The sequence below is a fragment of the Vipera ursinii genome (genome assembly GCF_947247035.1).
Source record: "Vipera ursinii genome assembly, chromosome: 1".
Classification (NCBI taxonomy): domain Eukaryota; kingdom Metazoa; phylum Chordata; class Lepidosauria; order Squamata; family Viperidae; genus Vipera; species Vipera ursinii.
Window position 1 is genome coordinate 189820365 of NC_139512.1, and position 25247 is coordinate 189845611.

The window sequence follows — 25247 nt, forward strand, 5'->3', positions numbered from 1 at the left end:
CAGCTACTTCAAAAAGTTCTTAGTTCTCTATGTGGTAGAATTAAGATTTATGTCTGATTTCTGAGAAGTGTATAAACACATCTGAGCTTGTTGCATTTGTACCACAAGGTAGCCAAGAAAAAAAAGTTAAAGAAGAATGATTGTTGAGGCAACAATCCAAATATCTGCTTTCTTTTAGAAAGTGAGGTAGGTTGCTAGCAGAATTGACTATCAGGAATGCTGATTCATACCCAGATTTCCACACAGGTAAGTGTTCAACTGATGTCTACTTAGTCATTTGCAAGAACACTGCATGAAAATTCTTTTCACTAAGAAAATTAATCCCCCCAAGTTGATTATATAGGGACAATATAGGGGTGTGTCAGCAGCCCTTGGCCTACTCTAGCCAAAGATGTATCCCAGGAAAAAGTTAATGTGGATGTATCCTCTGCATAATATATATCTTCTATTGTCTAGATTTTCATCAAATTAAATTATTTTAAATACTGTTACTTCCAAACCAATTCTGCTCTATACTTGAGAGAAAATGCAAAATTGCTCAAGCTGTGACTTTTATCTATCTAAAATATTGCCATGACTGATCATCCAGAAACACTTGTCTGGCAAGCGAGGGTATGCACAATCATGCTTGTCAATTCTCCAAAGGACACTGGCAAAGAGAAGGACAGATAGAGGCACTTCAAAGGAAATAGATTTGCACAGAAAATAAGGAACAATTTCACATGCCATTCTGGAAGCATCTTGCTACATTTGAAAATAACACATGATATAGAGGAAATATAATGTACATTTAATATTCAATTTACTGTAAGACATTAACCATGGCTTCATAGAACTATTATTTAGAAACTTAATCTGACTATCATTTCAATTCTTTTAAAAAGTAGAGGGGAGAATACTGGTTTGAAGAAATGAGATCATTGAAGAGAGATGGTGCTCTGCTGAATAAAGCATGACATGATGGAATGAGTCTATGAACAAGGACGTAATGTGATGAACTACAGTGAAGTGGCAGTTTCCAGGAAGGAGAAACCACATTCCAAAGAGGGGGGCAAGACAACATAGCCCAGAGCTGGATCAGAAACAGGAAGAAAGTTATGACAGCCACTCCCTAGAATTTCCCAGGCATATCCATTAGGGTGAGAGCAATACTGGTTTAGTCAGGCAAGATTCTGTCTATTGAGTGTAAGCAAATAAAGAATTGAAATTTGGCTGGATTGTTCTATGTCATTCTTGGACTGGTCTGACAAATGAGGTGAATCTTTACTCTTCCCATGCATTGATACAGACACACACGCACACAATAATAACATGGTTCACAATATTTTATTCCATAAATCTCTAGAGAAAGTGTGTTATATATTATTAGAGTTTATTTTACAAAGACTATAGTACCTACAGTTAGAATAGTATAAAATATAAAATTAATTAGCTAGAAAAGGAATAGAAATTAATATCTCTTGTGCATAGTGCTTTGTTACAGATTATTGTAAATATTTTAATACAAGAATTAAATTGAGGGTAGCATCTTATACAAAAACTATTAGGCTGAAAAAGGGCACTTACTGCAAAGTGTAGCTATAATGGCCTTTGTCTATATATGTTTGCTTGTTTATGTGCTTTCATGTTCGTGTCAACTCTTAATGACCACATACCAACCATCTTCAACTTATGAGTTTCAATTTCAGGATCTGGCCTTCTAAAGAGCAGTCAGGGTTGATCTCCTCTAAGGCTGACCGGTTTGAATGCCTTGCAGTCCAAGGGACTCGCGGGAGTCTTCTCCAGCACCATAGTTCAAAGGCCTCAATTCTTTGGCGGAGTGACTTATTACTCTTCCTCAAAGTTACAACCATCAAACCACTTCTATAGTCCAGGGGTCTTCAAACTTGGCCCTTTTATGACTTGTGGACTTCAACTCCCAGAATTCCTCAGCCAGCATGCCTGGCTGAGGAATTCTGGGAGTTGAAGTCCACAAGTCATAAAAGGGCCAAGTTTGAAGACCCCTGCTATAGTCACAATCACTTTGAGCACTTGCCAACTGGCTCACATTTACAATGGTTGCAGCATCTTGTGGTCATATGCTGCTGATTTGCACTTTCTCTGCCAGTTTCCAACAAGCAAAATCAACTGGGGAAGTTGGATTTGCTTAATGAATGTGGTGATTCACTTAAGGACCGTGGTAAAAATAATAGTAAAATTGAGTAGTCATATTTGATCTTCACAAATGCACTGACTTACAATGGAAATTTTGCTACCAGTTGTAAGTCGATTAAATGCAGGTACTTTTTTTTCTAGAATGATCTGCCCCTTACTTGGTTCACATATTTATTTATTTATTTATTTATTTTATTAGATTTATATACCGCCCATTCCCGAAGGACTCAGGGCGGTTTACAGGGTACTTAAAACAGTGATACAAAAATTAAAAACAATTAAAAACAATTAAATTTAATCCCTGAGAATAAAACCCCAATTAAAAACTAAAAATTCTCAGCCTGGGCCGGGGAGCTCGAAGAGCCAGGTCTTCAGGTCCCAGCAAAATGAACGAAGGTCGGGGGAAGTCCTAAGTTCCACGGGCAGCTGGTTCCAGAGGGCAGGTGCACCCACAGAGAAGGCCCTCCCCCTGGGTGTTACCCGCCGGCAATCTTTAACCGGCGGCACCCTGAGAAGGCCCTCCCTGTGAGAGCGCACTGCACGAAGGGAACGTGATGCCGGTAGCAGGTGTTCCTTCAGATATGCCTAGGACCTGGTATTTATGTTGCCATTAATATCTGGAAAAGGGTTGAAGATGAAAATCTAACACTAGTTATACATAAGCAAATCGCCTGAGTAGTACAAATGGGTGTAGAGCCTTCTTGGAGCTTCTGAAAGGACTGTGTTGTAAACAGGAGATAGGTGATGTGGTATCTCTCCCCCCCCCCATCGTTGAGAGAGGGCTGTTCAATTTTTACAAACTGAACAATTTGATATATGCAATACAACGCAATGAGATGTGTAGATCTGTACATCGGAGAAACAAAGCAACCATTTCACAGACATAATGGCATTACATACAGTAGGAGAACAAACCCATCAGGACAAGATTCAGCAGTCCATTTGCATTTCAAAGACAAAAACCACTCTTTTGAAGACAGCAAAGTCTGCATTCTGGACAGAGGACCACTGGTTTGAAAGGGTCAAAGAGGCCATCTATGTCAAAATTAAACAACCTTCTCTCAATGGGGGGGATATGATACTACCTACTCCTGTTTATAATACAGTCTTTTCAGCAGTTCAAAAAAGGTTCCACACAAATTTGCACTATTCCGGTGATCTTGAGGGCACAAATAAATCTCTAATTGGCCTCAACAACTCTCAGAGAAACTTCTTGGATGAGAAGTGAAATGTCTTCAAGGAATTGGTTAAGGTTACATTTCCCTGAAAATGACATGCAGGACAGTCCAGTTCTGCTCAAGATGAAGAAAAAGCTTAATCAAGATGGAGGGGGGGAGGCGGGAGGGGGAAGGAGGAGGAGGAGAAGAAGAAGAAGAAGAAAAACAACAACAACTTTACCCAACAACAACAACTTTACCTGGATCCCCTTTTTGTTGTGGGAGGAACACTTCTTTCTTTGCAACCAATCATGCATACTAAGGTAGATTAGAACAGAAATTCAGTATTCTGGATATCTATACATTTTCAATGGCTTTGAGAAGAAGTAATCTCTAGATTAGGTTAGGTTAGGTTAGATTAGATAACTTTTATTGTCATTTTTTACTGTGGGCACAATGGCACACATTAAAAATGAAATTTTGGTTGCTCTCAAAGTGTATACATAAATAACACACATTTAAACATACTATATACAACATATGTATAGACCTACATCCTTACATAAATAACATAAATATTAATCACTGTCCATCTTGAATACATAACAGAAGGAGGAAGCTTTAGAGTTCATAAGGTTAATACTGTATGGAACAAAACTGTGACTGAATCTGGATGGTCTGCTTTGGACACCACGGAGCCTCCTCCTAGAAGGTAACAAGCAAAACAGGTTGTGAAGAGGATGTGTAGTGTCCCAGACAATCTTACGGACCCTGCTCAAGCAATGCTTATGTGCTATGTCCTGGATGGAAGGGAAGGAACTGCCAATGATCTTTTCAGCCATCCTTACCACTCTGCACCGCCTTTCTGTCTGAAACAGTGATACTTCTAAACCAGACTGTGATGCTGTATCACAGGATGCTCTTGATTGTCCCTCTGTAGAAAGTGGTGAGCACAGGGGAAGGAAGATGTACTTTTCTCATGCAATGCAGAAAATGCAGGCACTGCTGTGCCCACTTCACCAGTGTCTTGCAGTTGAGTGACCAAGCCAGCCTACTTGTTAACTGCACACCCAGGAATTTGATGCTGGCAACCATCTCCACAAGTGAATCATTAACGCATAGAGGAGTGTGGCTGTGCCTGCTTTTTCTGAAATTGACAATGATTTCTTTGGTTTTTCCAGTATTTAAAACTAGGTTGTTTTCTTTACACCAGTTCACCAAATCCTCAACCTCCTTGCAGTAAGCACGCACATTGTCATCATGAATAAGGTCCACTACTGTTGTATTATTTGCGAACTTCACAATATGGTTGGTGGCAAACCTAACACAACAGTCATGGGTCAACAGGGTGAACAACAGCTCAAGAAAATGGTGTTGGAAATATTTGTTCCAGCTCACACATATTAGGGCCTGTTAGTAAGAAAATCAAGAATCCAGTTGCACAAAGGAGTATTTAAGCCTAAAAGGCCCAGTTTGTAAGTCAGCCATGGTTTTTCATTTGCCCTTACAACAATGCTTTTAAGGACACAGACATCCTCTATGCACTTTTGGATATATGCAGACACCGTGGTGGCATACTCCTCCACATATATATGTTGGTTATCAGTTGCTGCTTCTTTAAACATGCCCCCATCCCCAATCTAGTCTTAAGAATTCAGTTCAACTTGTTTTCCTCAAGCTCAGTCTTTGCTACCAGCTCTAGTTTTAATAAAGTTATTCCCAAGGATGATTTAACTTGCAGGAATCAAGGCTCTCCTTATGCCCAACAGTTTAAACTCCATTTGTTTGTGATTATGTTAGAGATTCTGATAGTGTCAGTTGTCACTAATACTGTCACTCAGTACGCCACAGCAGAAGTACTTCATGTATTTCATTCATATCTTGTATTTTAGAATGGAGATTAGAAACACAAGAAATGGCAGGCTTTCTGAGACTGCATTTCATCTATTCTATAATTGCCAATTGTTTCAGAATCTGCACTTTGGGTTATTAGGCATGTCTCCAACAGGCAGTATTAGTGCAACACGTCTTGAAGCACAATCATACAGTAAATCTTAATGTGATACGCTTCAAACTAACACCGTACAAAGACCCTTAAAAATATTTTATATCCCAGAAGCTAAAAACTACCCAATAAACTGTTAGCATTTTCTTTTTCTAAGAAATCCTAGCCCCTTGCAAAAAACAAGGTCTGAGACTAAGTTTTCCTTGCTTGCATGAAAACACAATCCCTACAAAATTTGATGGTTGCTTATTCATTAGATTTTTTTTACTACTATTTGCCAAAGCCCCTGGATAATTTGCAAGATGCCAAACATCTAGTAACAATTTTTAAATTATAAAGTATATAATTATTGGAAGGAAATCTAATAAAGTTAATTATAATTTTGGCAAGGGGGTTAAACATGCTAAAACAAATTATACAAGGTAGGCCAATTGAGAGATCTGTCTTTTTTTTTTACTATTTTTCTGCTTTTAACATTATAAGTGGCTTCTACTTTGAAAGTTGGGTGGCTTCTAAATCATAACTGTATAAGATAAATCTGTTTAGGATCTTAAATTAATAAGATGTTATATCTGGAAACAAATTGACAGTTGTACAAAAATGTCAGAAGTTGTGTAATAGAGTCACTGTGGGATATTCCAAAAACTAGGAAAGAACACTGCTGGTATTCAACCAAAGCTGGAATACTATCAGTTGGAGTATTTTTATTGATAGAGATTACTTGAATTTGTCCTATACATATTTAATCTGCATGCCTTATTCTATTCACAGGTTTGTTTCTATTTATTCAGACCTTTAACAAATAACTCTTCCTTCAAGTCAAGTTTTACTCCTGATGACGCATGAATCAACTTATCACCCCAATTCCTAATATGTAAGTAGATAACAATTTTTAAAAGTTTATTTATATAGTAAATCTGGCAAGTGAATGTGCAAGAATGAAGGCAAATATACTTAAGAGCCGAGGGTTTGGCAGCACAAGGAAACAACAGCCAATCACCAGCCATCAACACATCAATCAACCAATATGAAGGCACCACATAAACATGACTCACAAAATAGTCCAAAACGTATATTCTAGTACAGAGAAATTCTCTGAAGATGTGAGTCCGAAAGGTCGGAAGCGTATATCTTGCGTCAGCGACCAACCCAAATTCAATCTCGCATGAATATGCAAGATCTATCTTCATCATCAAATAATGTGAAAGTAAAATGATGGTTATGCCAACAGTACTGACAGACTGCACAGTTATGTCTGGAAGAGTTATTTTAAAATCTCTTTCCTCCATATTTTAACATTACAATAGGATTCACATGGCAATATACTTTGTGGTGTTTAAACTGATTTGCTATGTGATTGTGACAAGATAAACCTTTACACTATAAAACTAGACATGAAATTCTTTGGATTGTAGCCATTATTGGAAGGAAGTTTTTTATTGATTAAATATGTATAGCATCAGAAAGCCTCTGGGGTACATTTAAAAATACATTAAATCATGATACAACTAAATAACATTATTTATCAATCAAGAAGTATATTACCAAGAATGAATCAATTTATTTAATTCTATTCTACTACAATTCTAGGATGAAGGAATAGACAGTAACAGTACTCTATTTAAAAGATTGATAGAAATCAGAAGGCATTTTTCCTATTATAATTACAGCATCCACCTCTAAATTTATAACATGGTAAACCATTTACTGCAACCTGTGTTAAGACTTTCAGAATTAATGAAAGACAGTAAGTGAGACAGGATATTTTAATGCTTTAAAAAAGCTGAAAATGTTAACTGCATGAAAGAATTTCGAAGCTAGAATTTGTAATCTACTTATATAAGTAGAGCCCATTAAAAGTAGACCACAACAATCACAGAATAGTTACTCACTCCTACCTTTAATAGGAAAATCCAGTTTCATTTAAATTTTTTCATCTATGCTCCTGATTAAAATTTACAAACCTGCTCAATTGCAAAGTATTTTTTTTCAAATTAGACACAGTACATTGCTTTTTTTTAGATGTTTTCAAACACATTTCTGCTGTTCAATCCACAGAAAGCTATTGAGGGGAGGAGTTCATTGTCCTGTGGAATTTCTTTTTGCTGCTGTTAAAGAAAACTGAAAAACAAGATCTTCTACAGTCTGTAGACAGTCTGTAGACCATGACTTCTTCTATTAAAAGACCCTGATGGCTTTGCCAACCAAAAACAATACACTTTCCTTAAGGAGGAGAATTAGAATCTTTATTACGGTCACAGACTAGCACAAAAATTAAACATTAAAATAAACACATACTCTAAAATTTATGTTCGTAAGAAGGAGACTACATGGCTCCTTGCATACTCATGGACCTGGCAACACTTCCTTTACCATCTGTCAGTCTCCCTTCCACTCCTATTTTTAAGTAAAAAGCTATTTTTTTTTACTTTTTTAAAAAAAGAAAGCTAATTTAATAGGAAGAAAAACACTCACATATAGCAACATCTTTATTATTATTCCCAAATATATTTATGTGCACACAGGTCTCATACACGTTCTTAGAAAAGAAATGCTGAATAGTCACGACCTAGTGATTTGTCTACAAATGAAATCAGGTCTTGAGTTTTAAAAGATCATGGCAATCTGGGGTAATAGAGGGCATCCCAAGTTGTTTGTGAGGTACGGTATATTCTGGCAAATGGGTATACTGTGACTTATCATACCCTCTGTGGCAACCACTAATAAGTAATACAGTAACACAATTTTTTATACAAAATACTAATTTTATAATATTGATTGTGGATCATGTTTACAATTATTTTAAAAACGTTTTAGCTTTTTAAAATCATTGTAAACATGATCCACAATGTTTTAGCTTCATTGCAAACTGACAAATCACTAAAATACATAGCATTCATGTGCATGTTCGTGTATGTTTCTGTGCGTGCTCATGTGTAAAACAGACGCATGAAATCAGATCAGTTTACTCAGACTAGCCTCTTTCCCATAATGGCATAAAATCTATATAAAGTGTATACAGGAGGCTAAGGCCATACCTTTGTCCTTCTGTTGTTCCTTAGCAACTGTAGTCATTCTGAGAAGCAGCCATTGATACCCTTATTGTCCATAAATTGATTGAATACCCTTTAAAGCCATTTAAGTAGCTATCACAACATTTTGGAGCATCTCATTGTATAAATGTATAATGCACTTTGTAAAATATTTAATTGGATGACTCTAAATCCCATTATTATGAGATAGAACTTCCTTGTATCTGTTTTCTGTGTAGCATGCATAATTTAATTGTTTCTTCTATTGATCTTCCTAAAGTAAAACTGCATTGACAGGTCCATGAAATCATTACAAATTAACCTTAAGTCAAAGGAGGCTTTAACAAATTGATTTTCATTTAAAAGATTTCAGAGTTAAAGAAATCCCCATCCAACTGAGAACTGACATTTTAAAGTTAAGCAAGCTGACAACTGCACCAGCTTAATTTTTAGAAATTGCAATATTCAGGATTGGGTTCTGAAGTTTATTACAGCATTCTTTTAAGCAATGTCCTATTCATTAAATAACCAATAACTAATAACCAAAAATTAACGGGTTTGTCAAAAACAGATCATGCCAGACAAATCTTATTGCTTTCTTTGACAAGATGACAAAATTAGTGGACCAGAGGAATGCTGTACATATAATTTACTTGGATTTCAGTAAGGCACTTGATAAAGTAGATCACAACCTACTACTTGATAAGATAGAAAAAATCTTGGTTAGACAGCATCACCACCAAATAGATTCATAACTGGCTGACCAACCGTACTCATTGTCCTCAATGGAACTGCATCTACATGGAGGGAAGTATGCAGTGGAGTATCCCAAGGCTCTGTTTTAGGCCCAGTACTCTTCAACATCAAATTTCCTGACAGAACAATTAACCAGTGAAACAACTTGCCTCCAGAAGTTGTGAATGCTCCAACACTGGAAGTTTTTAAGAAGAGATTGGACAACCATTTGTCTGAAATGGTATAGGTTCTTCTGCTTGAGCAGGTGGCTGGATTAGAAGACCTCCAAGGTCCCTTCCAACTCTGTTATTCTCTTCTCTTCTGTTCTGTTTTATTCTGTTCTGCTGGAGAAACTGTTATGACATAGTAAATTCACAAAGTAATAATGAATAATCGCTTATGGTTTAGTTAGTACTAGGACATCTGTTGTTTTTTTAATTGCAAATAGAATATTTATGCGTAGGGAAATTGGACAAAGATTGGATTATAATTAGACTCTAAAAATACTGTACACTGTGAAATTAATAACACCAAATCAAAGGGACTTCCCATGTCATAAACAGTTATCAGAATTAGTTTTTTTCCAGAGAATTTATTTCAGTTTATATAAATGTAAATACTGTATGTGTGTGTGTACAAATGCATACAATGTTACATAACTCACTAAAGAAGTGTATATGGAATTTCCAGATGTTCTGCCGTTAAGCTGTCAATCAGAATCTGAACAGCTCAGGTTCAGTAATATGCCTTCATTAGAACTCTGATGTAACTAAAATTCAAAGCATCCTAACCACTCATTTTCTCAAGGTTAATAATATTATTCTTGAATTCATTTCAGGAAAGATGGGCGCATACACTCATATTAAGACTATAATCTTACAATGCTTTTGAGCAATACCACCACCTATGTCAATAAGCATCCATCGGTAGCGCTGTTCAGATCACTCAGTCAATGAATCCCATTACTTCTTTACCTAGATCCACTTAGGAAAAGGTCCCTTATCGGCCTGCCCAGGACCACAGCTATAAATCTGGTGCAGATATAGGACAGAATGAGTGGCTGTTTCATGAACGGGACCTCAAAAACGCTCCCCTACTTTGCAGTCTGCGGCAGCGACATCGCCTACCTAGCCCGTGTTTCAGGAGACAAAAGCGTCTCTAATCCGCGCAACCGTGGGCAGCCTTCGGTGGGTTTCCTGCAGTAGCAAGAAGAGCCCCGCAAGGCAACATCCGTTGCCGATCCTTTCTCACGGCATGGGGACAATTCGGCTTCCTGAACATGGAGGCGCCTTCTCTTTCCTAGGCAGCTCCAGACTTCTCCTGCCCAGCCCGGGCGCTTCAGCTTAAGAGTCCCCGCGAAGCATGTGTTGAATAGCAATGTGTTGATATCCACGCCGCAGGAAGAAAAGGCGCCACCTCGGGCCGGCATCTGGTTCAGACGAGAAAAAAGAGAGGAGGGGAGGCGACAACCACATCCCGCCGCGCCATTCCCGATTGGCAGCTCGGCGCTTTGAACGGGAAAGCAGGAAGAACGGGTGCAGCTGCGGAGGCTCTCGCGCGCATGCGCGCGCGCGCGAGAGAGAGAGCCGCGGAGCGGGGATGTTTCGGGCTTCCTTCCCCCTCGGCTCCTCCCCCTTCCAACCTCCGTGGTGGCGAGTCTTTCCCTCAGCGCAAAAGCAGTCCGCGGCGGGAGGAGGGGGGGGGGAAAGAGCGGAGTGGCTCGAACGCGAGCTCTTGCCTTGCCTTGCGGGGATCCGCCGCCGGTAGTCTCGCGAAGGGAGTCGAGCGCGCGCCTGCCCGCCTGCCCTCCCGCCCGGCGCCGAGCGACTCATCGACCAGCCAGGGCGGCTGCGGGACCAGGGTGGGTGGCTACGCCGTGCAGAAGTGGCCGGGAAGCGGGTGTGTGTGTGTGTGTGTGTCGCCCCGACAGCGCCGCGAGGAAGGACGAGCCTGGTCGGCGAGGTTCATTGTCGCCGGGGCTGAGCGAGGTAAGCGTGCTTGCTTCTCTTCCTCGCGTTGCTCCTTCATCCATTGCCCGGTGAGGGCCTCCGTCCCTACGGATGGTATCTTTCTCCTTCCCCAGAGGAGCCTGGGCATCGGGAAGGGGAGCCGGGCGACAGGTGCAAGCGGAGAGAGGAACCGCCGGACCGCGCCGCCTGCTGCTCCTGTTGCTGCTGCTGCTGCTGCTGCTGCTGTCCAAGGTCTGTGCTGTGTGGTCGCCCCTTCTCTGCTGGCCTTTGGCGAGGGCTGGAGAGGGGAAGGGCGAGAGAGAGGGCGCAGAATCTCTTCCCTCGCCTCGCCTCGGCTTGGCCGGCCCCGGTCCTTTCCTCCGCGCCCTCACAGACCGCACTGCAGCTCCCCAGGGCAACAACCTCAGGGGATTGGGGAAACGCGGGGTGCGCCGACTGCGTTGAGACCGGGCGTCCGGAGACGCCAAGTTTAACCTTCCCCAAGTTTTTCCTTCGTTCTTTTTCGAAACGCAGCAATTCGGTTCAAGTAAGGGAAGCGGCAGGAAGCCCGGCTCTGCAGAGGGTCCTCCCGTCTGGTGTGTTGGAGTTTGGGATTTGCCTCTATCGTCCATCCGAAAGTCTACCGCAGGGGTCTTCAAACTTGGCCCTTTTATGACTTGTGGACTTCAACTCCCAGAATTCCTCAGCCAGCTTTGCTGGCTGAGGAATTCTGGGAGTTGAAGTCCACAAGTCATAAAAGGGCCAAGTTTGAAGACCCCTGGTCTACCGAATGGCTATGCAATCTGTATCATTAAAATAGCACCTCCTGTCAGCAGTCTTTGAAAGTGGTACAGGCCGTAGTGTCATTTAAGGATGTATAATTGAAGCCTACGGGCCAGCCTGAGACCTACTGAGAGGACAAACTGGAGCTACCTCTAGCTACTATTTAGACAGATAGACAGATGTTTCTGCTTTGGAGAGCATTCTTTTGCATATTTATAAGGCTTTCAGAATATAGCAGGTTTCTCCGTCTGTGTCCATGTCGATATACTGTAGAGGTAGCAACTAGCGATATCATTTTAGGAAACAAATGAAATAGACATTTGTCCGTAAAACTTGTATGTCATAATAAATATATCACTCATTGTTAATAGCTTCAATACTCAGTTTTTGCCATAGCAAGCTTCTGAAATGATTTCATTAATAAAATTTATCCTGATCCTATCAAATTCTTTCCTTCCTGAGAATTTAACAAAATAACCATGACAGTTGACCAACTGACCATTTATATTGCCTTTTGTATATCTGTTCTTATTTTCCCAGTAACGTAGAAACTGCAATTTTTAGTATGGCTAAGATACTTGATGTATCCTATTCTTACATATGTAAATTTATTTTTGCTTTTAGAGAATGGACAATAACAGCTCAGCTGCCTTATAAATGCTGAACAATTGTTTAAAAACCAGTTGACTGTTTAGTTATCTGTTGAAATTTTCAGTGATACAGTAAAATATCAGATGTAATTATCAGAATATGTTGTGATACTCTTAGAAGGGTTTCTATTTAGATAATAATTGAAATGAAAACTTTTCTAGTTCTTTTTTTTAAAGGAAAGTGGTAAATAAAGCAACAGCTTTTAAACATAAGCTGTGAACCAAAATTCACGGGCTTTTTAAAAATTCTCATTAGTTGCTTCCAGGAGACAAGGCAAAACATTTTACATCTTTGAATTTGATTGGACAACTTGATTTACAAACATTTATTTTAATGTGTTTTGAGATATCACAGAATAGCAGGGACTTTAGCGATAGCAGGAATTGAAACCTTAGAATAGCAAGATATACCTTAGAGTAGCAAGAATAATTATATATTCTAATAACTGAAAAATAAGAAGAGATAAAGAGTTTAATAGTGTAGTTGCAATGTGGAAATTAGTATAAATGTCAGGCTTATTGAAAGTATTTATAGCTCCATATTTCCTAACACCTGGTTATTAAGTAACAAAAATAAAATGCTATACATAGCAATAGAGTGGAAGAATAAAATATTAAAGCTTTTACCCAAGTGTGTGGATTCAAACTGTGCTGCTCATTTACCTGTTTAGAAGGTATGAATGCATAATATATCAGATTCACTCTTCATTATTTCTCATTCTACTGCTCATGGAGAGAAACCTACCTCAAACCCTGTGGAATTGCTGCCAATCCAAATAGACAGTATAAATGAACCAGTGGCCTGACTTAGTGTAAAGCAGCTTCCTATGTTCTAGTGATTAGTTTTCCTAAGAATCTAAAATTACTTCAAAACAGTTCAAGATAATAGATTTTGATGTGTCAAAACTTAAAATGCTACAGAAATATCAAGATTTGCTCTGTAACATCAATACATTTTGGTGTGGGAAAATCTTTAAAAATCTCACTGAGAGATGAGAATGAATGTTAAGTTAAAAGCTTTTAGACTATCATTTGTGTTCAGTTGTGGTTTTTTCCCCTTCACACCCATATCTGTATAATAGTTATATAATAATTTTATATAATATTGCTTTGAACATACATGCAAATTAATACTCTATACATGTTATCAATTAAATGTTTACCATTCCCATTTTATGAGCGTAATATTTTATATCCTCCAGAACTCTTCATCAGAAACAGGTCAATTTAGTTCTAATTTTTAATATACCATGTAAGCTTATAAGGTAACTATTTATCTAGTCAACACAAACATTTTGTATTGTTTTGTACTGAGTTGTGGTATTTTATTTTTAGCAATATATCACTGAAATATTTTATTTAACGGAAAAGACTTCCATAATAATAATTCATGGCTGTATACTTCATTTGGAACCTTTGTGGAAGTGAAAAATAATTTGATAAAAATGAGTGCCATGACCAATTCCAAGGAATACAATAAATAGTAATCCCTTTCATTTTTAAATCTTGTAGGATACTATGTTATGTTATATATTCACTGTTTATGGCCAATAGATGTGGTAATATTAATGGTGGATTATTTATTAACAATATTATCAAATAATACTCTGAGTGAAATCTAACATTAGGGTCTTAGAACTGCCTTTGCATAATGATATTTTAAAATATGCTCTGGAAGATTAGGAAGCAGACTGAATAGTGTAGTGGACTCTAATGCAGAGTTAATTGATCCCTTTCCCATTTTGTAAATAGAAACCATTTCCAGTTTTAGGAACACAGCAGTTTGTTTCATCTGTTATGTGTCATATAAAATATGTAACCTTCTAGTTGCTAAATGCAAACAAAGCTTTTTTACTGGTAAGAAACTCATCAACATCAGCCAGCAGCCATCTAATTCTGAAGTTACTTGGCTGACCTTATAAAAAATTTGGGAAAGAAAAACAACAACAATTCTGTATAGATAAACTATAAAATGTATTGCATAATGTACCAGATTTTACCTGATGCAGAAACATAAAAGAACACATTGTCAAATACAGTGGCTGTCAATATATTCTGGCGGCGGCGATTGAAATCTTACAAGTTTCCTAGAGAAGAAAGCCTGTGTCTGTAAATAAGTTGCTATTTTATCATGTGATTTAGATGAAACATACTTAATTATAATTTTCCCTATTTGGTGCCATCAGTGAAACCCATGCCACAAAAAATATTGCATCCTGAGATGATTACCTGATATGTAATCCATTAATTTAGCATTACATTATGTAAAGTATAGAATTGTAGCCAGGCTTCTTTCTTTATTCTACTAGTCTAAACAGCACAATTATATTAAATAAATATTTTTCCAACTTGTATATTGGAAAAATATGGAACAATAGATATATAAATATTTACATTTTTAAAAATGACACCCAATTCTCTTATAAATGCTGCATCAGCAGTACTGTGTAGTACTGCCAGAAGTATGTGGAAAAACATATTCTGAATTATATCAAATTCATTTCTATATGGGATTTTCCATATCAACACGTATCTAGCATTGCTTCTAATAGATGAAAATCTTCAGCATAGTTTATATGTTAGTTGATACAGATTTTACTGACAAAAATGAGTATGCAGTGGGTAGAGCTAGCACTGCTCATTGTAAGTATTCAGTAATCATTTATAATGGCTGTAATCTTGGAAAATGCCACCACTTTAGTCTTATAAACAAACAGACCTTTCTGTTTACAATGAATTCCAGATTTAGAAAATAATCCCATGCAAGTAATAAAATGGTGGCATAAAGAGTCAATAGAACCTTTTGAGAACCAATTGAAAAGACAGAAAGGATGCTTCCCTCAACTATGCAGTTTAAGATATAGAATTTGCATCTGTTTTCAGTATTTGAGAGATGTACAAACTCTTGATGGCAAGTGTTACATATGTAGAGTATGCTCGCAAGTAGTTGCTATCCAGCAGTAGTGTATTTCTTATTAAATTCATACTGCAATGGATATTAAAGCTAATATCCATTTACTCATTTTTGTAGTTTTCTAGCAGATCTTATGGACATGTTTTGGCAAGGGTATTGAAAAAGCTTATTCTTCTGCAGTGGTCCTGAAAATCACCTCCAGTGAACTTGTGTAAAGATTGGAACAAATATACAATCAGATAAACAATAAAAAGAATTGGACCAATTTGAACAAAAATCCAGATAGTAGAAGATGTGGTTCCTGTGGCTTTACCTAGATAGATTTTTTTCAGTGAGGTGTTTTATTTTTATGTCACTCACAGTTATCCAGTTTGGTAGAATGTCTAAAATAATCTAAAGTAATCTAAAGTATGTAGCATTTTGTTCCACAAGACAGTCTAGCAGCTGACTTATTTCAAATGTACACATTCATATAAATGTAAGATGATTTTGCTACGGGATAAAGGCTTTCCAATGTTGATTTCATTTACATAACTTCTCATATCCCATGATCTTTCAATTAAGTTCAGGTTGCCTGAGATTTTTTCTATATTTAACATATCTCCTTTTTTGTTTATGGGTTTTTTTAAGCTTTTATTTATTTGACTTATTCAGCTTGAATAACCAAATGTAATTAGGACTATATAGTCCACATGAAATCTAAATTAGATGTGAAATTCCTGATACCATAGCTTTTTCAGAAACTTCATTTTTTCCTTCAATCCAATATAAACTGAGAAAAAGATTACATAATATATATTGTAGTATGTTTTTCATGTGTGAGATACAGTTTACATAGGGGCTGTAACTACACATTACACAATCTACTTTTGCAACTAATAACAATTATTATTATTAGCCAATCACTTTAAAAGAAAAAATTAAGTTTATTAGTTTTAATTTTAATTTTATTCATTTTAAATGAAAGATTTAATTTAATTAAACATTTGTCTGGGATGGTAAAAGGCCTCCTGTCTTGGGTGAGCAGTTGGACTAGAAGACCTCTAAGGTCTCTTCCAATCCTATGTTTCTATAATTGTATGTATTCCATAGGCTAAATAAATCAATATAATTCTATGAATTTAAAATACTTTAAATGCAATCAACCTCAGTATTCCCCTTCTGAAATAAAATAGGCATTATATTCATTTATGTATAAGTCTACAATGTAAAAATGGTAGCTGATTTTTTATAAAGAACAATTAACACTTTTTATAAATAAGGCAGCCCTATGAATATCTAAAATAAGTATATCATCGTGAAAGGAAAATTTAGTCATGCTTGTTTAATTTGATGGCATATAATCTATAAATATGCACTTTTAAGCATATAGTCTAATAAGTTTTAGAAACATTAATACAGTTAATTTAACTATATTATTACTCTACTCTATTTACTATAATTTTTATGGTTAAATATTTGATACTGGCTGAAGGTCATATTTAATATTTAAACATTTAATCGTTTTTAATTTTTGTATCTTGTTTTTTAATATGTATTGCCCTGTTCACCGCCCTGAGTCCTTCGGGAGAAGGGCGGTATACAAATTAAATTAATAAAATAAATAAATAAATATGTAGAGGTCAGTTCAGCCAGGTTTTATAAGTTTATTGATGAAGTTTCAAATTTATATTTGAACACCATAACTTCTTCATAAAAAGTTATGTCTAATTGGGATATATAAAAGATCAACTGAAAATCAATAATACGGTGCTTTGCTCATTCTACCATTCCTTTTATTGTTGATTTTTCTTATCTAAAAGTGATATTTTAAAAAATGTTTTCATTGCTTGTTTTAGTAAATTGTATAGTTATATCCTGATTCTGTTTTTATGGCATGACATTAAATTGTGGACATGATTTATCTTTCAAGTCAAATTTGACTTCTAATATCTACATGGACATGTTCAATCTATTACCTTGACAACAATGCAAAACTAGTTTGTCATTGTTCAAACCAATATCAAAAGTTAGGGACCTAATATTTGCTCTTTATTTATTTCTACATTAACAATTGTTCTGACTTCTTTTCATTCTTCGGAAAGGCATCCTTCCTAGAATCCTCTTCGGAGATTTACTATATTTACTTGCTGTTTACTTACTACTTGCTGTTGTTAATTAATTTTGTGAAGGAAGATGCTAAAATGCAGTTTCTTGAGTAGTATTTATTAATCTTTCTCTGTTTGGGGGGCATGTTTAATAAGCTTTGACTTCTAGGACTCAAATGAATAAATCAAATTTCCATCATTTGAGTAGAGAGACCTTTTCTCTGCATTTTTAAAGAATAAAGAACCATTCAGTACAATTAATTACAAATCCAATTAACTATTTTTAGATTTGGTTAGATTGTTTAAACTATTCTGTTCACTGGGAATAACTTAATACTGTACTATTTATAGCTTATACCTTTTAAACCATTATTGAAATGAAAGAAAAAATTAAAAACAAATTTGGCTTGCAGGAATAAAAACATTTTTTTTATTTAAAAAAAATATTTACTTTACTAAATTCTGATACAATGTTCCAGTTTTTACCAATAAGTAACATACTATTGTTCCCAAGTCCCTCTAAATCTACAATACACACCTCTTTTATGGTTTGTTTATTTGAACTGTCATCGTTTTAAAAAAGCGAATTGAACAACATCTTGAGCAACATTTTCTACCTGTTTGATTTTTAATTGTAAGATCTTTTACAACAAGAATCACATTAAATTTAATTTCTTATTTAATATGTTGGTACAGACTAACTTTATTAATAAACAAACTAGAAAAATATTTACATTATTAATAAAATCAATCTGTACCTCCAAATAGGGGATGCTATTTTAGAGCCAAAGGGTTAGAGCAGACATGTCAAACACAAGGCCCGGGGGCCGGATGCGGCCCGCGAAGTGGTTTCATGTGGCCCGCGAAGCCATCCTGGAAACAGTGAGGGAATGGCCCCCACTGCCTTGGCCCTGACCCAGAGACCCTCCTCCTGCCAGAGACCCTCAGATCTGTCCCACTCCTGCCTAGGCCCCCATAGGCACCCTTGATGCGAACGATGTAGAGCTGGCCACGCCCACCCAGTAGGCCATACACACTCTAGCCACACCCACCCAGTAGGCCACGCCCACCCAGGACACACCCACCCAGCCCCTTGAGGGCAACCGCAATGCTGATGCGGCCCTCAATGAAATTGAGTTTGACACCCCTGGGATAGAGCATAGGAAGTTTTACTGGCAAGATCAGTTATATCATCTGCTATCTATATCCTGCTTCTTGATTTTTCTCTATACTTAGTTGCGATCCTAACATTACCTTTATGTGTTTGCATGTTTATTTCTAGAATTCATTTGTCACCTAACAGTGACTTTCAGGGAGATATGTATGTTCACAGAATAGTACAAGTTTTCAGTCTGTTATCATTGGGTTGCTAGAAATGAGGTGTCAAAAATGTATTTGATGATGATACTTAAAAATAAAATTAGAAACAGAAATGATGTGGCCCTTTGATCTGTACCTGATACAAGTATGGGATGGATGAGAGGCCAGAAAGTTGAAACTACATCCCATCAAGACAGAGGCATTGTAGTTAATTCCTTTTTCCATAATAAAAAGTAATGTATGAGAGTAAAGGTTCGTTCTCCGAGCTTGTAGGTTGGTTTTCAAACATTTCATTACCAGGCTAGGCAACATTTTAAGTACAGTTTAGGGGATGTCATTGCCAGTGTTCTTCTGTTTATAAGGGCTTTGTGTGGTCAGTAGGTCCCAACCAGCACTTCACCTCTCAATGATCCTCACCTGATGTATCCTCTCAATCACAAGACCTATCACAAGACTCTCACTAGTGACTCACACTTGACCCACCACAAGACCCTCATTTGACACACCCACACCTGACCCATCACAAGACCCATTACAAGATCCTGCCCTGATGGGACCCTCACCTGATGTGACCTCACCGTCACAAGACCTACTGACCACACGAAGCCTGTATAAACAGAAGAACACTGACACTGACATCCTCTAAACTCTGCTGAAGATGGTACCTAGCCTGGTAACAAAATGTTTGGAAACAAACCCACAAGCTCGGAGGACGTACCTTCACTCTCATCCTACTCCTGAGCTACAGATATTCACCACTATTGCAAAGAAATGTATGCACATACAACCCTACACCTGTAACATAGCATGTGTAAACAGTAGTCTGAGGGTTCATCTCAAATTCTTGCTATTACGAAATGACTTTTCTAGCTCCACCTGATTTGCCTTTAATGGTTATTCCTTTGCATAGTTTGTGTAGTAACCTTAAGATTGGGAGCCAGTTTGGTGTAGTGGTTAAATCATCAGACTATAAACCAGTAGACTAAATTTAGTCCTGCTTTGGGCACAAAGCCAGGTGGGTGATCTTGGGCAAGTCACTCTCTTTCAACCCTAAGAAACAGGCAATGGCAAACTTCTTCTGAAATCTTTCCAGGAAAAGAGCAAGGATGTGTTCAAGCAGTTGCCAGGAGTCAATACTGACTTGAAGAGACTAACAAAACAAAACAAAAACATAAAAGCCCCTTAAGGTTGCATGATTGCAAGGATTTTTACAAGTTTCTGCCTTTGAGATGAAGCCAGAAATTGCAGCTCATGCAGAAAGTTGTGGCTTAACTTTTGAAAAGGGCAACTTAATAGTGAATTTATTACAGTTATTCTGAGCCAAGTTTAAGATGCTTTTATTGACAAATAAAAATCTACAGTACTTAAGGCCAGAAAAAATTGATAGATTGCCATCTCTGTCATATATTAGTGGGGTTGTTAAAGACAGTGCATGCCCTCATGCTCAAAATAATACAAACAATACCATTACATTCAGAGATTCACTAAAATACATAATGCAGGAATTAGTCTAACCTGCAATTCAGATGAATGACTCTGTCCTTGATGTACAAGGGCATGGCTGCAGTAAATATTATTTGTAGCACGGGTCTTTTTTTTTTTTAATGAAAACCATTTTATTACAGCTCAGTTCTCCACCAGCTTGGCATGCACAGATGTTATTCAGAATGCAGGATGATCCAGGAATGACAGTAATTCCTCAGCAGACCTTTACTGTCACAAAATTATTGGATTGTGGCATTTCAGTGCCTTTCAACTTTTGACATTCCATTCTGTTGCATAGCTTTGTGGTGGTGGTGGTGGTGGTGGTGGAGATATTCAGCTCTGCTGGCACTCTTATAGGCCTGGAGATTAATTCAAGGGAATCTATGGTGGGATGTGGTTCTATTTATTCAGTGGCTTCTACAACAACCCTCAGCTTATTTTCTTCCAAGGACAAGTCATTTAAAAGGGCATAGACATCAACAGTAGTTTGTTGTTACGTAAAACATTGGAGGAGGATTTCACTTTGTATAAATAAAAGATCTGTCAGCTCTACTAAGAGCCTCTTCTTTGTAATGATCATTTTAGCATTTTAGGTTTTCCCAGTCCCTTTCTCATGTAATATTTTCATGGATGTTCAGGAAGGAAATAATTTTTAATAAATGTGGAATATGTATAAGCTTGATTAACACAGTTATCTTTCATGTAGAACTCTATCTGAAAATTAACATGATGAAAACCTATACTTCAACATTTAGAACTGGGTTTGAACACCAAATACCCTCTCTATCTTTTGTTTTTTAAAATTTCATTTTTCTTTGTTTTGAGTTTGCAGTATAGAGCTCTATTTTGATCCTTTTATCTTTTCTCCCAAATATTTAATGCCTTGAAAGTGTTTTTACAGTTCAAAAAACAGATATTGAGAAACCAACTAAAATTATTTATTTATTAATCAATGTCATTTTAATTTCAGTTCAGAACCAGTACAATATAGCATTACAGAATTGGAAGGAACCATGGAGGTCTTTTACCCCAACCCCCTGTTTAAGCAGGAGATCCTATACGATTCCATACAATTTCTTCTTTAAAATCTCCAGTGATGCAGCACCCAAAACTTTTAGAGGCAAGCCCTTCCACTGATTAATTGTTCTCACTTACAGGAAATTTCTCCTTAATTTTAGGTTGGATCTCTCTTTGATAATCTTCCATCCATTACTTCTTCTCTTGCCCTCAAGTGCTTTGGAGAATAAATTAACCTGTACTTTCTGTGACAGCCCCTTATTTGACATTTAATTTAATTTAATTTAATAATTTGATTTCTATACCGCCCTTCTCCCGAAGGACTCAGGGCAGTGAACAGGGCAATACACAATAAAAATCGAATACAAAAATTAAAAAGCCATTAAACATCATGCCCATAAAATCAATACATATTAAAGTTAAAACTAGTTTTAAAAACCCAACCCCATCCCGTCAGACCAGGCCAGCTTGTTCAAAAAAGAATGTTTTGAGATCGCGCCGGAAGGAGCGAAGGTCGGGGGCCATCCGGAGCTCAACCGGTAAGCGGTTCCAAAGGTCTGGCGCGCCCACAGAGAACGCTCTCCCCCTGGGGGTCACCAATTGGCATTCTTTGATCGGCGGCACCCTGAGGAGGCCCTCTCTGTGGGAGCGCACTGGACGGAGGGAAGTTGACGCCGGCCGCAGGTGTTGCCGTAGGTAATCCGGACCCATGCCATGAAGGGCTTTGTAAGTCATAACTAACACCTTGAACCTCACCCGGAGAGCAACCAGTAGCCAATGCAGCTCGCAGAGCAAAGGTGTAACATGGGAGTATCGGGAAACTCCCAAGACAACTCGTGCGACTGCATTCTGCACAAGTTGGAGTCTCCGGGTGGACCTCAAGGGCAGCCCCATGTAGAGAGCATTACAGTAGTCTAGACGAGAGGTCACGAGCGCATGAGTGACTGTGTGCAAGGCATCCCGGTCTAGATAGGGCCACAACTGGTGCACCAGGCGAACCTGGGCAAAGGCCCCCCTAGTCACAGCTCCAATATGCTCTTCCAAAGAGAGCTGTGAGTCTAGAAGCACCCCCAAGTTGCGGGCCCTATCTACGGGAGGTAATAGCTCACCCCCATGGCCAGTGATGGAATAATCGGAATTTCCCGGGATGCCGGCACGAACAGCCACTCAGTCTTGTCAGGGTTGAGTTGAAGCCTGTTCCTCCCCATCCAGACCCGGACCGCCTCCAGGCAATGGGACATCATGTCGAGGGCATCGCTGGGGTGGTTTGGGGTGGAAATAAAAAGCTGGGTATCATCAGCATATTGGTGATACCCAACTCCAAAACCACGAATGATCTCACCCAGCAGCTTCATATAGATGTTGAACAGGAGAGGCGAGAGAACCGATCCCTGAGGGACTCCACAAATGAGAGGTCTCAAGGTTGATCTCTGCCCCCCTGCCAACACCGACTGCGAACGTCCCAGAAGGTTAGAGGAGAACCACTGGAGAACTGTGCCTCCCACTCCTAACCCTCTGAGACATCGCAGCAGGATACCATAGTCGATGGTATCAAAAGCCGCTGAGAGGTCTAAAAGGACTAGGACAGAGGAGCAACCTCTGTCCCGAGCCCGCCAGAGATCATTCACCAGCGCGACCAATGCCGTCTCCGTGCTGTACCCGGGCCTGAAACCCGATTGGTACGGGTCTAGGTAATCAGCTTCATCCAAGAACAAAGGGAGCTGCTGCGCCACCACGCTCTCAACAACCTTCGCTAAAAAGCGAAGGTTGGAGACCGGACGATAGTTGTTTAAAATTGCTGGGTCCAAGGCAGGCTTCTTGAGGAGGGGTCTCACCACCGCCTCCTTCAAGGCGGCGGGAAAGCTACCCTGACTCAAAGAGGCCGTAATCACTGCCTGGAGCCAGCCTCGTGTCCCATCCCGGGCTGCATAAGTCAGCCAGGAGGGGCACGGGTCCAACAAACACGTGGTGGAGCTCAGCTTCCCCATGATCTTGTCCACTTCTTCAGGAGTCACAGGGTCGAACTCTTCCCAGATTAAATCGACAAGGCCGCCCATATCCTCTTCGTCAGACTCTGCCCAGTCGGAGTCCAAACCGGTCCGGATCCGAGCGATTTTGTCCAACAGAAATCTACTAAACTCCTCGGCTCGACCCTGCAAGGGTTCCTCCCTCACCTCCTGATTAAGAAGGGAGCGAGTTACCCTAAACAGGGCGGCCGGGCGATTATCTGCGGACGCGATGAGGGTGGCAAAGTGGTTAGACCTAGCCACCTTCAATGCTGCGAGATAAGTTCTCGTAAACGACCTTAGTCGTAACCGGTCGGATTCGGATCGGCTGGACATGATATTAAATATACTCAAATTCCAATTGGAAAAGTCTACAGGTAAGGCAAAAGTGGTAAATTCATTTATCTAGAGCGTTGACCTCATGGAACTTCGGAAGGCATGTCTTTATGTTTTCCACACTTGGTGGCAGGAAATGCTATAACTCAGTTAAGGAACGTTTGCAGATTAGTCTCTCAACAGTTCTTTGGCAGGTTAAATGTGTCTTGCTTTTACATATTTAAAGCAGTAGTCATAGGTTTAAAGCCATAGGGTTCACCCTAGAAGTTCATGGATTCAGTAAATTTTAACCTATTTATTAGCTATCAAGACTTGAAATATTTGAGGCTCAAAGTATATTCTAGATGAAACTGTTTCCCCCCCTTAAAACAGATTTCAAAGCAAGGACCTTCACTGCTTAGATTACAGTATATTTTAATTATGGATTCAGTTCATCTATTTAATTTTATGCATATATATTTGTAAATAAAGGATGTTATAGTTAGTGCAGTATTTACAAGAAAGTACACAAAAAATTGCAGAATACTCTTTTAAAGTGCTTTTCCCACAATGTCAGGAATGCTTCTGTCACATTGTGAACATGTTTATTTAGATGTCATCTTGCTAGATTGCTCTTTTCAATCCACAGTAAATGAAAAAAAAATACAAATGTCATCTGTTTGTAAACCCTACCATCAGTCTTCATGTACTTCCCTTCTCTCTCCTCCCCCCTCCACCCGCTTGATTTCTTTCCTAAAGCTTAGGAAATATAGAAGAATATATTTGGGGAGCAGCCTACCAGTGAATGATTAACAATAGACAATTACCAAAATATAATTAGCACGATGATTTTCTAGTTTTTCTTAAATACAGGCTGACAGGTAAAGCCCTACGCTCAACAGGATGTTTCATAGGCTTGCATCTTGTGTGAATTGATGCAGATACTAGGATTGTTCTGTTATTCCTGCTAAGCAAATGTTTCCCTTTTCCCTAGTTCATTGACTACTTTAGGTGAGTATAGTTATAATAGATATTAGTGATATTCAAAATCCATAGGAATTAACATGTTGAAGTACTACTGTACATATGTCTAAATTGAAGGCAATAACTGAAATTCTAAGTTTGTTTAGTAAGAATCAATTCATTTATCTTTTCATACTTCTAAATAAAATATATATGCTCTGTTCAGTAATTTATGAGTAAGCTACATTGGTCTAGTGGAAACTGAAAATAATTGTTACTGGGTGCATAATCTAATGAACACAAAGGGAAAGACATTAAACCAACTGTTCACTGTTGATTATTTTACTGTTACCCCACATCTCTTCCATAAGTGTCATCTTAATTAGTAAAACAAAACCTGAATGTATGCAATTTCTTGAAAGACAATACAGGGTGTCTTCAATTTACAACCATTCATTACAATAGCACTGAAAAAAGTGCCTCTGGACTGTTTTTCACCCCACTGTTGCAGTATCCCCATGGTCACATGATCAAAATTCAGATGCTTGGCAACTGACTCATATTTGTGACGATTGCAGTGCCCTGGGGTCATGTGATCGATCACCTTTTGCGACATTCTGACAAGCCAAGTCAATCGGGTAGCCTAATTCACTTAACAACTGTGTTACTAACTTA

General features: G+C 38.3%; 1 protein-coding gene across 2 annotated transcripts in view; it reads left to right on the forward strand.

Annotated features, from left to right (window-relative positions):
- The first annotated feature begins 10837 nt into the window (after positions 1-10837).
- ADARB1 (adenosine deaminase RNA specific B1) overlaps positions 10838-25247 on the forward strand; it is a 67489-nt gene continuing 53079 nt past the window's right edge. For both annotated transcript variants that reach the window (XM_083372551.1, XM_083372552.1), the window contains exon 1: positions 10838-11071. The gene's annotated coding sequence lies outside the window, so the exon portion shown is untranslated. The remainder of the gene's footprint in view (positions 11072-25247) is intronic.